At 60.9% G+C, this 7,584-nt stretch overlaps 1 protein-coding gene across 1 annotated transcript in view; it reads right to left on the bottom strand.

The window, feature by feature from the left end:
- The window catches only part of BRD4 (bromodomain containing 4), an 88,769-nt gene extending 81,191 nt beyond the window's left edge, over window positions 1–7,578 (bottom strand). The window contains exon 1 of the mRNA XM_021382727.1: window positions 7,441–7,578. The gene's annotated coding sequence lies outside the window, so the exon portion shown is untranslated. The remainder of the gene's footprint in view (window positions 1–7,440) is intronic.
- Window positions 7,579–7,584: the final 6 nt, after the last annotated feature.

Here is a 7,584-nt window from a genome sequence, read left to right as displayed (position 1 = left end):
AACCCAACTCCGGTACCAACCCAACTCCGGTACCAACCCAACTCCGGTACCAACCCAACTCCGGTACCAACCCAACTCCGGTACCAACCCAACTCGTGCGCCGGCTCCGAGCACCCGGGACGACTTCAGCCCTCAAGGAATCGCACGGCAAAAGCCACGAGCTCACGTGAGCGGCGCTGGAAGCAACACCAAGCCGTCCCCAAAGAATCCGGCCGAGGTTCTGCAGAAGGCAGGAAGCCCTGCTTGGATTTCCAGCCGCCCAAACGGGGCGGGCTCCCGGGAACGGCACGCCGACGCGGTCTGGGGTTGATTAAAGCCGTTTGTTAATTGCACGCAACAAGAGAGTGGGCCGAGGCGGGGCTGAGCACAGGCATCTCCGGCTCGGGGATAGAGGTGGGGAGGAACGGAGCTGCTGCACTGCAAAACACGTGTTTGCTGTCCCTGATAAGAACAACACGCACACACACAGCGTGCCACACAACGCGCCCGGGGACACCGAGCTGCCTGCAGTCAGCTCCTTTACAAACCCGTGCTCGCTCCTTTACAAACCCGTGCTCAACCCCCACCAACTCCTCAGCGCGATTCTGCAGCAGAAAGGCGCTTCCCTAGGACGGGGCAGCGTTCAGAGCAAACTTATTGACCTGCAGGAGGGCTGCACGCCCCAGCGAGCCGATGCCTGCTCGCAGCACCCCCCATCCTGGAGCATTCACCCCCAAACCGCCCGTGCTCACGGCTGCAGCCCTCCAGCACCGCTCGGTTCGTCAGGTTTGGAATCCCGGGTTTCATTCCCACGCCGATTTCCCACGGGCTGTGGAACCACCCCCATCCTCCCCAGGAGCTGCCGCCCCTTCCTACCTGGAGCCGCCAGCTTCCTCCAGCTGGGGTCTATGGGGAGAGCTCACCCTGAGCTCCTGGAGCTGCTGCTGCTGCTCCTCCAGCACATGGCCGCTGTCAGAGCACGGGGCTCCCGGAGCGCCGCGTCCCGCAGGGCGCAGGCGGGGAGCCGAGGTGGGAAGGGCGAGCCAAGGTCAGAGCCAAAACAGCAGATAAAAAAAGAAAAAAAAAAAAAAAAAAAGAGCCGGGGCGAAACGAAAACACGTGAAAAATGTGAAAAACGCCGCGCGCTTCGCCGGTTCACTCTGTTCTGAGCAGGAAAACCACGTTCTGCGCGGCACGGCTGTCACGCTGCCAGCTGCTGCTGCTGCTGCTCCCCGCGGGCTCGGAGGAGGACGTTCCCTTCTGGGCAGGGCAGCCAGGGCTGCGAGTCACCCCGTGTCCCAGCAGCGCCCGGGTTGTGACCGCTGCGGTGACAACGCGCTGCCCCAGCTGTCGCCGCCCCGCTCGCCTTCTTGCACAGCGCAGAAATGGAGATATCCCCATCGAGGCGCCCGGCGAGGGCTCGGTGCCGGCTCCCCGCGCCGTACGAGGGGGACCGGAGGACAGCCAAGCGCTCTGCAAGTTCACCTCTCCTTTCCTCGGGCTCGGCAAGCGGTCGGAATTTCCCCCTCCGAACGCGGCAGCCATCCCCTGCAGCCCTGCAAGCAACCAGCTGGCAACGCGGGCGGTGTTTGTCCATCCGCGCATCTCCCAGCTGAAATCCACAGCCACGGCTTTGCTGGAACGCGAGGCGGGCTGCAGGGAATTCTTCCTTCCAGGGCGGTGCTGGATGTATGCGAGCAGAAGCGGGACGAGGCACGGAAGCAGCTCTCCCCCCCAACAAAACAGAGCCTGCGCCGCGGCCCCGAGCCTCCCTCCCCCACCCACCCTTATCTGCTCACGGCTCCCGGAGCTGCTCCCAGTGACCTCTGCCCCACGGGGGGGGGGGGGGAATGCTCTGAAGGAACGCGTGGTTCTGGGGGTTGGGGAGTGAGGAGCTGCAGCGTGAAACCCCGGGGTTCCCCCCCCTTCGATGCAGAGGACACTGTCACCCCACAAATGGTTCCCAGCTCCCAGCAAGGTCTCAGCACGCTGCTCTGCAGCCACTCGGGAGCTGTTTGCGTGCCGGGCTCTCCCATTTTGGGGGTACAGCACAATGAAGCTGCCTACCACCCCCAAACCGAGCTGCAAACCCCCCGGGAACCTTTGGTGACGCCAAGCGGAGCGGATCCCTCCTCCCATCCCTCCCAACTCAGGGAACGCCGGCGAGCTGCCGAGCACCGGGACAGGTCTCCGGAGCACGAGGCGGGCGACTGCAGCCCATTTCTGCTCCTTCCTCGCTGCTCTGCCCTCTGTAAGCAGAAAACGAGCCCAGAAAAGCACTCGTGGTTCTCCCTGCAGATCCATCTCTTCCAGCTTCCCCCTCCTAGGAAGCAAACAGGCTTTGGGACCAGGCCGTGCCTCCAGGGCCTCCCCTCCCGCATGCGACAAAGCCAGGCGGCTCCGAACGTCGGCGAGCAAAAACCCAGGCGGAAAACTGAAAACCAAGCCACTGTTTCTCATCCCTCCAGAAAGCAAGGAGCCTCCTGAACGTTTCTGATCCCAACAGCAGTGATCAGCAAGAATAAAAGCCAAAAAAGTGCAAGCCATCCCACCCGCAAAGCCGGGCATCGGGAAGAGTGCGAGCGAGGGTTAAGCGGTGTTTGCATCAGCAAGCGGGACCCGATCCCGTCTGCACACCTCTCCTCTTTGTCTGCCAGTTATTAAACATTAAAGCGGGGCAGACAACAATTAAATTAAGCTGACACGGCGCTGTAAAAGAACTGTTTAATTGCAGAAGTGCCCGGGTTTGTTTAAAGGTGTAATTACTTAATTACGCGTTTAACGTTATTCGGGTTTCTTCTTTGTGAGTGCAGCGCTCTGCCTCAAGTTTTCATCCAGCGCAGATCCCGTGCCAACAGGCTGCAGGGGTGGAATGGCTTGGAAAGGTCCTTGAAGATCACAGAACCATGGAACTGGTTGGTTAGAAGAGACCTTAAAGACCAGAAATGCATGGAGTGATAGAATGGGTTGGGTTGGAAAGGTCCTTAAAGATCACAGAACCATGGAACGGGTTGGTTGGAAGAGACCTTAAAGATCTGAAATGCATGGAGTGATAGAATGGGTTGGAAGGGTCCTCGAAGATCACAGAACCATGGAACGGGTTGATTGGAAGAGACCTTAGAGACCATAAATTCATGGAGTGATAGAACGGGTTGGGTGGGAAAGGTCCTTAAAGATCACAGAGCCATGGAACAGCACCATAGGTTGGGTTGGAAGGGTGCTCAAAGATTGCAGAACCATAGAATGGGTTGGAAGGAACCTTCAGGATTACAGAATCATGGAATGGGTTGGAAAAGACCTTGAAAACCAGAAATGCATGGAGTGAAAGAATGGGTTGGGCTGGAAGGGATCTTTAACGACCACAGACCCAAGGAATGATTGAATGGATTGGGCTGGAAGGGTCCTTGAAGGTCACAGAACCTTAGGATGGGTTGGAGGCATCCTTGAAGACCACACAACCGTGGGATGGGCTGGGTTGGACGGGACCTTAAAGGACAGAGAACCATGGAACTGTGTTATGGGTTGGGTTGGAAGGGTCCTCGAAGATCACAGAACCATAGAATGGGTTGGAAGGAACCTTCAAGATTACAGAACCATGGAACCACAGCACGGTTCGGGTTGGAAGGGTCCCTAAAGATCACAGCACCATGGGATCGCAGCATGGCTTGGGTTGGAAGAGACCTTAAAGACCACGGACCCACGGAATGGTTTGGGTTGGAAGGAACGTTCTTGATCATAGAATTATGGATTCATAGAACGATTCGGGCTGGTAGGATTCCTAAATATAATGGAACCACAGAATGGAGCGGAAGGGTCCTTAAAGGTCACAGAAACATGCAATGGGTTGGAAGGGATTTGAAGGTCAGAGAACCATGGCATCCTAGAATGGGTTGGAAAGGTCCTTAGAAGTCATGGAACCATGGAATGGGTCGAACGGGTCCTTAAAGATCACAGAACCATGGGATCCCGGCACAGCTGAGTTGGAAAGACCCCAACACCCCCCAGCCCCACCCCTGCCATGGGCTGCGTGCCCCCCACCAGCTCAGGCTGGTTCCCACCCCTCCAGGGATGGGGCACCCACAGCTCTGAGCCTCACCGCCCCCTGGATAAACAACTTCCTCCCCACATCCAACCTAAATCTCCTCTTTTTTTGCTTAAAACCGCTCCCCTTGTCCTATTACAACGTGCCCGCGTCAAAAACAGGAGCGTCCTCTCGTTACGTGGGCCGACAGGGATGGGAAGAGGAGGAACAGTTTTCCCACCACCCTCCTCCGAGAGCCCCGCGAGCACAGAGCGTGATTTATTCCTTTGGTGACTTCGCACACGAAGCAAGAAAAGCGCAGGAACAAAACATTCCATCGCTGCAGACGAGAAACCAGGCGAGCGGAGCGCGACCACGCTCCGAGCCAACCCCCTCCAGATCCGGGAGGAAGGAAGGAAGCCAGGATTTCAGCTCCGAGCGATCCGCCGAGGGAAATCCGCGTCGAGGGGGGGAGAAGAACCAAGAATTCGGAGCGGTTTGCGAAGGGAAAGCCAGGATTTCCTGGCAGCACACCAGCCTCGAGTATCGAGGAGAAGCAACGCAGCGGTCGCAGGTTTGTTGCACCCAGCGTGGTCACCGCGCTCATTTACCTGCGCTAGGGCGACGCGTGGAACCCCGGGAGCGCAATAAGGAAAAGCAACGAGCTCCGAGGGCAGCAGCGCTTCCTCCTCCTCCGGGAGATTTCATTCCTTTCCGCACGCAGCAGCGCGTTTGGGAGTGGGAAGAGCACGAGGAGATTCCCAACAGGAGCGGGAGGAAGGCAGCGAGCGGACGGGAACGTTCCCCATCTCCAACGCGGCTTCCCATGCCCGGGAACCCGCTCGCGGGGTTTCCGATTTCAGGATGTTCGCCGACGTCCTGGCCGCAGCTCACAGTTCCTGTTTTCGTTTTCGGGGCTGCTCCGCGCCTCCCTGGGTCCGTGTAATCCGCTTCTGGAGGAGCCCGAGCTCGTCACGGGGCTGTAATTAGCAGCTGAGCGCGTCCCGAAGCAACAACCCCAACCAAAGGCGGGAGCGCGGGGCTGGGACCGGCACCCGGCAGCTCCCCTCGCCCCGCGGGGAACACGGAGCTGAAAGGGGGGAACTAAGGCCGGGCTTTACGCTTCCATCCCATCCCGCTCGCTCGGCCCCTTTGTGACGGGAGCTGACGGCAGCGCTTCGCCTGCTGAGCCCACACAAACGGCGTCGGGTCCTGGCAGCTGCACCCAACCCCTTCGGTCACCGCCAAGCCCCGCGGCGTCGAGGACGGCGTCCTCCGTCACCGCCGCGCTGCGTCCCCTCCGCCCCAGGCAGGGAAGTCGCATCCATAGAGGAGTATTTGACAAAAATGGGAGCAAAAATCATCCTAACAGTTCCGAGACAACCTGTTGCAACGACTCCAAGCGAGGCAGGACTCCTCCTCGCCCTGACAGCAACAGCAAAGCTTCACCTGAACGCAACGGACACGGAGACCGCCGCCATCCCCACAAACAGCCCCGCAGCAACGGCTGCAAACGGCCCCAAACCGCAGCCACCCCCAGATGGAAAACGAGGCAGCGAGGAGCTAACGCAGCGGCAGCACCACGAGCAGGTCGGGATTCACGCTAACGAGAGAGGGCTCCGCTTCCAGCGCTCGTTAAGCTTCCAGCGTTCGTTAAGCTAACGGCCAGTCCCCTCCCTTAAAGCCACCGCGCGCTTCTCATCAGATAACGCAGCAGCAACAGTTACTCAGCCTGGCGTCGTGAGCCGAGCGTGCGGGCGAAAAACGAAGCGGGGAAGCCCCCGTTTGAGCACGGGGAGCCGGGAGCCGGCCCTTCCAGCACAGCGCGTTCCTTGACAGCTGCTGCGGCGGGGTGGGGGAGTCGCGGTGTTGTTTTACAACCCGACAGCGTCAGCCTGACTTCCGACCCACCCCGAGAGAAAACGGGGACGCTCGCCCCGAATCCTCGATGCCGCCCAACGGGGGGGGGGGGGGAACGGCCGCCGGGAGGGGACGGCGCTCGCAGGGCCGAGTTCAGGTGAGGAAACCGCCCTCGAGCGGAGCGGTTTGAGGTACGACCCGAGGCGGCGGAACCACGCTGCCAGAACCACAACAAACAGCACCAGACACTGCACCCCCCCCCCCCCCCCCCCCCAGAGGGGCTGCGTGGAGCACACGGAGCGACCACGCACCATAGGGATCAGTGTCCCCTCCTTCCACCCCACGAACGCTGTATTTCAGACAAACCCCCCCCTCAAGAAGAAGCATTCCCTGTTGCTTTAAGCCGAGGCCGAAGCGTTTTATGAAGCGGCGAGGGCAAGCTCGAAGCGCGGCACGACGTTAAGGAGTTCTCTTTGGTGGGGGGGGGGGGGAAACCCTGCGGAAAAGGGATGGCTGCAGCTTTATAAAGGAAAAATAAAGATATCCAGGGAGAACAGAGCGGGGGCTCGGGGGGAAGAAGGATGTAGGGGTGGTAAAGGGGGGTGCTGCGATAAAATGGGATTTTTTGGGGAGCCGAGGGGAGCAGCCCCGCAGCAATGGGAGACACGGGCGGACCTGGCTCCTGGAGGGGGGAGAATGAGGGGATGTCGCACGGATACTTGGTACAGAATTGGGATGTCACCTGGCAGGATGGAATCGTCTGGGGGATGTGAGCTGCCAGGACCCGGCTGAGGAATTTGGGGGCGTTTGGCGGGAGGGAATTTGGGGGAGAACCGCTGGAAGTTTGCTAAAGAAATGGGATGAGTCGGGGATGTCTGATGGATGCAGGCTGAGGAACGGGGATACGGGGTGGGCACCCAAAGCAGAGGAGCTGCGGGGCCGCAGAAACCAGGGGGACATTTGCTTTAGAACGGGGATAACGGCTGGGGGGAGCTTTGGGGGCTGAAGAATGGGGTGATTTGGGGGATAGCAACGGGAGGAATTGGGGGGGGGGGGGGGGAGGGACGGACACTTGGGGGAGGAAGCGATAAATATTGGGGGGATGTTTGCTGAACAAACGGGACACGCGGGGGACGCCTGCTGGGAAGGAACCGGGGACGGGGGTGGGGGGGACAGCGGCCGGGTGTTGGCTGAGGAATTCGGGGATATCGAGGGGAGGAACCCCGCGATTCCTACGGGTGGATTTCCGCTGAAAGATTCGGGGATATTGGGCAGCAAGGGGCCGAGGGCTTTGGGGGACGTTGGCCGGACGTGGGCTCCGGGCAGAGCCGCTCCCCTCTCTCCCTCACCCCGCGACGCATTCTCCCCGACCCGGCGCCCACGAAACGCCCCGAAAAACACCGCGCGGATCGCCCTTGAACCGCGGCGAGCGGCCCCTCCACCCCCACTTCCACACAGCGCCGCGGGGCCCGCTCCCTCACGGCGGAACCCAACGGCTCCGAGGGCGGCGGGGCCGCCCCCGGGCCCTCCCCCGGCCCCGAAGCCCCGAGAAAAGGCCGGGCCCGGCGGGAGCCACTCACCGGCGCTGCGGAGAGGGACGGAGGGAGAGGGCCGCGAGGCGACGGCGGCTGTGAAGGCCTCGCCCGCCGCCGCTTCCTCCCGAGGGCCGCGGACAAAATGGCGGCGGCCGGAAGTGCCCCGCGCTCCGCTCCGCCCCGCCCCGC

Source organism: Numida meleagris, unplaced genomic scaffold (genome assembly GCF_002078875.1).
Source record: "Numida meleagris isolate 19003 breed g44 Domestic line unplaced genomic scaffold, NumMel1.0 unplaced_Scaffold283, whole genome shotgun sequence".
In the NCBI taxonomy this organism is placed as follows: domain Eukaryota; kingdom Metazoa; phylum Chordata; class Aves; order Galliformes; family Numididae; genus Numida; species Numida meleagris.
This window is presented reverse-complemented; position numbering and strand designations above follow the sequence as displayed.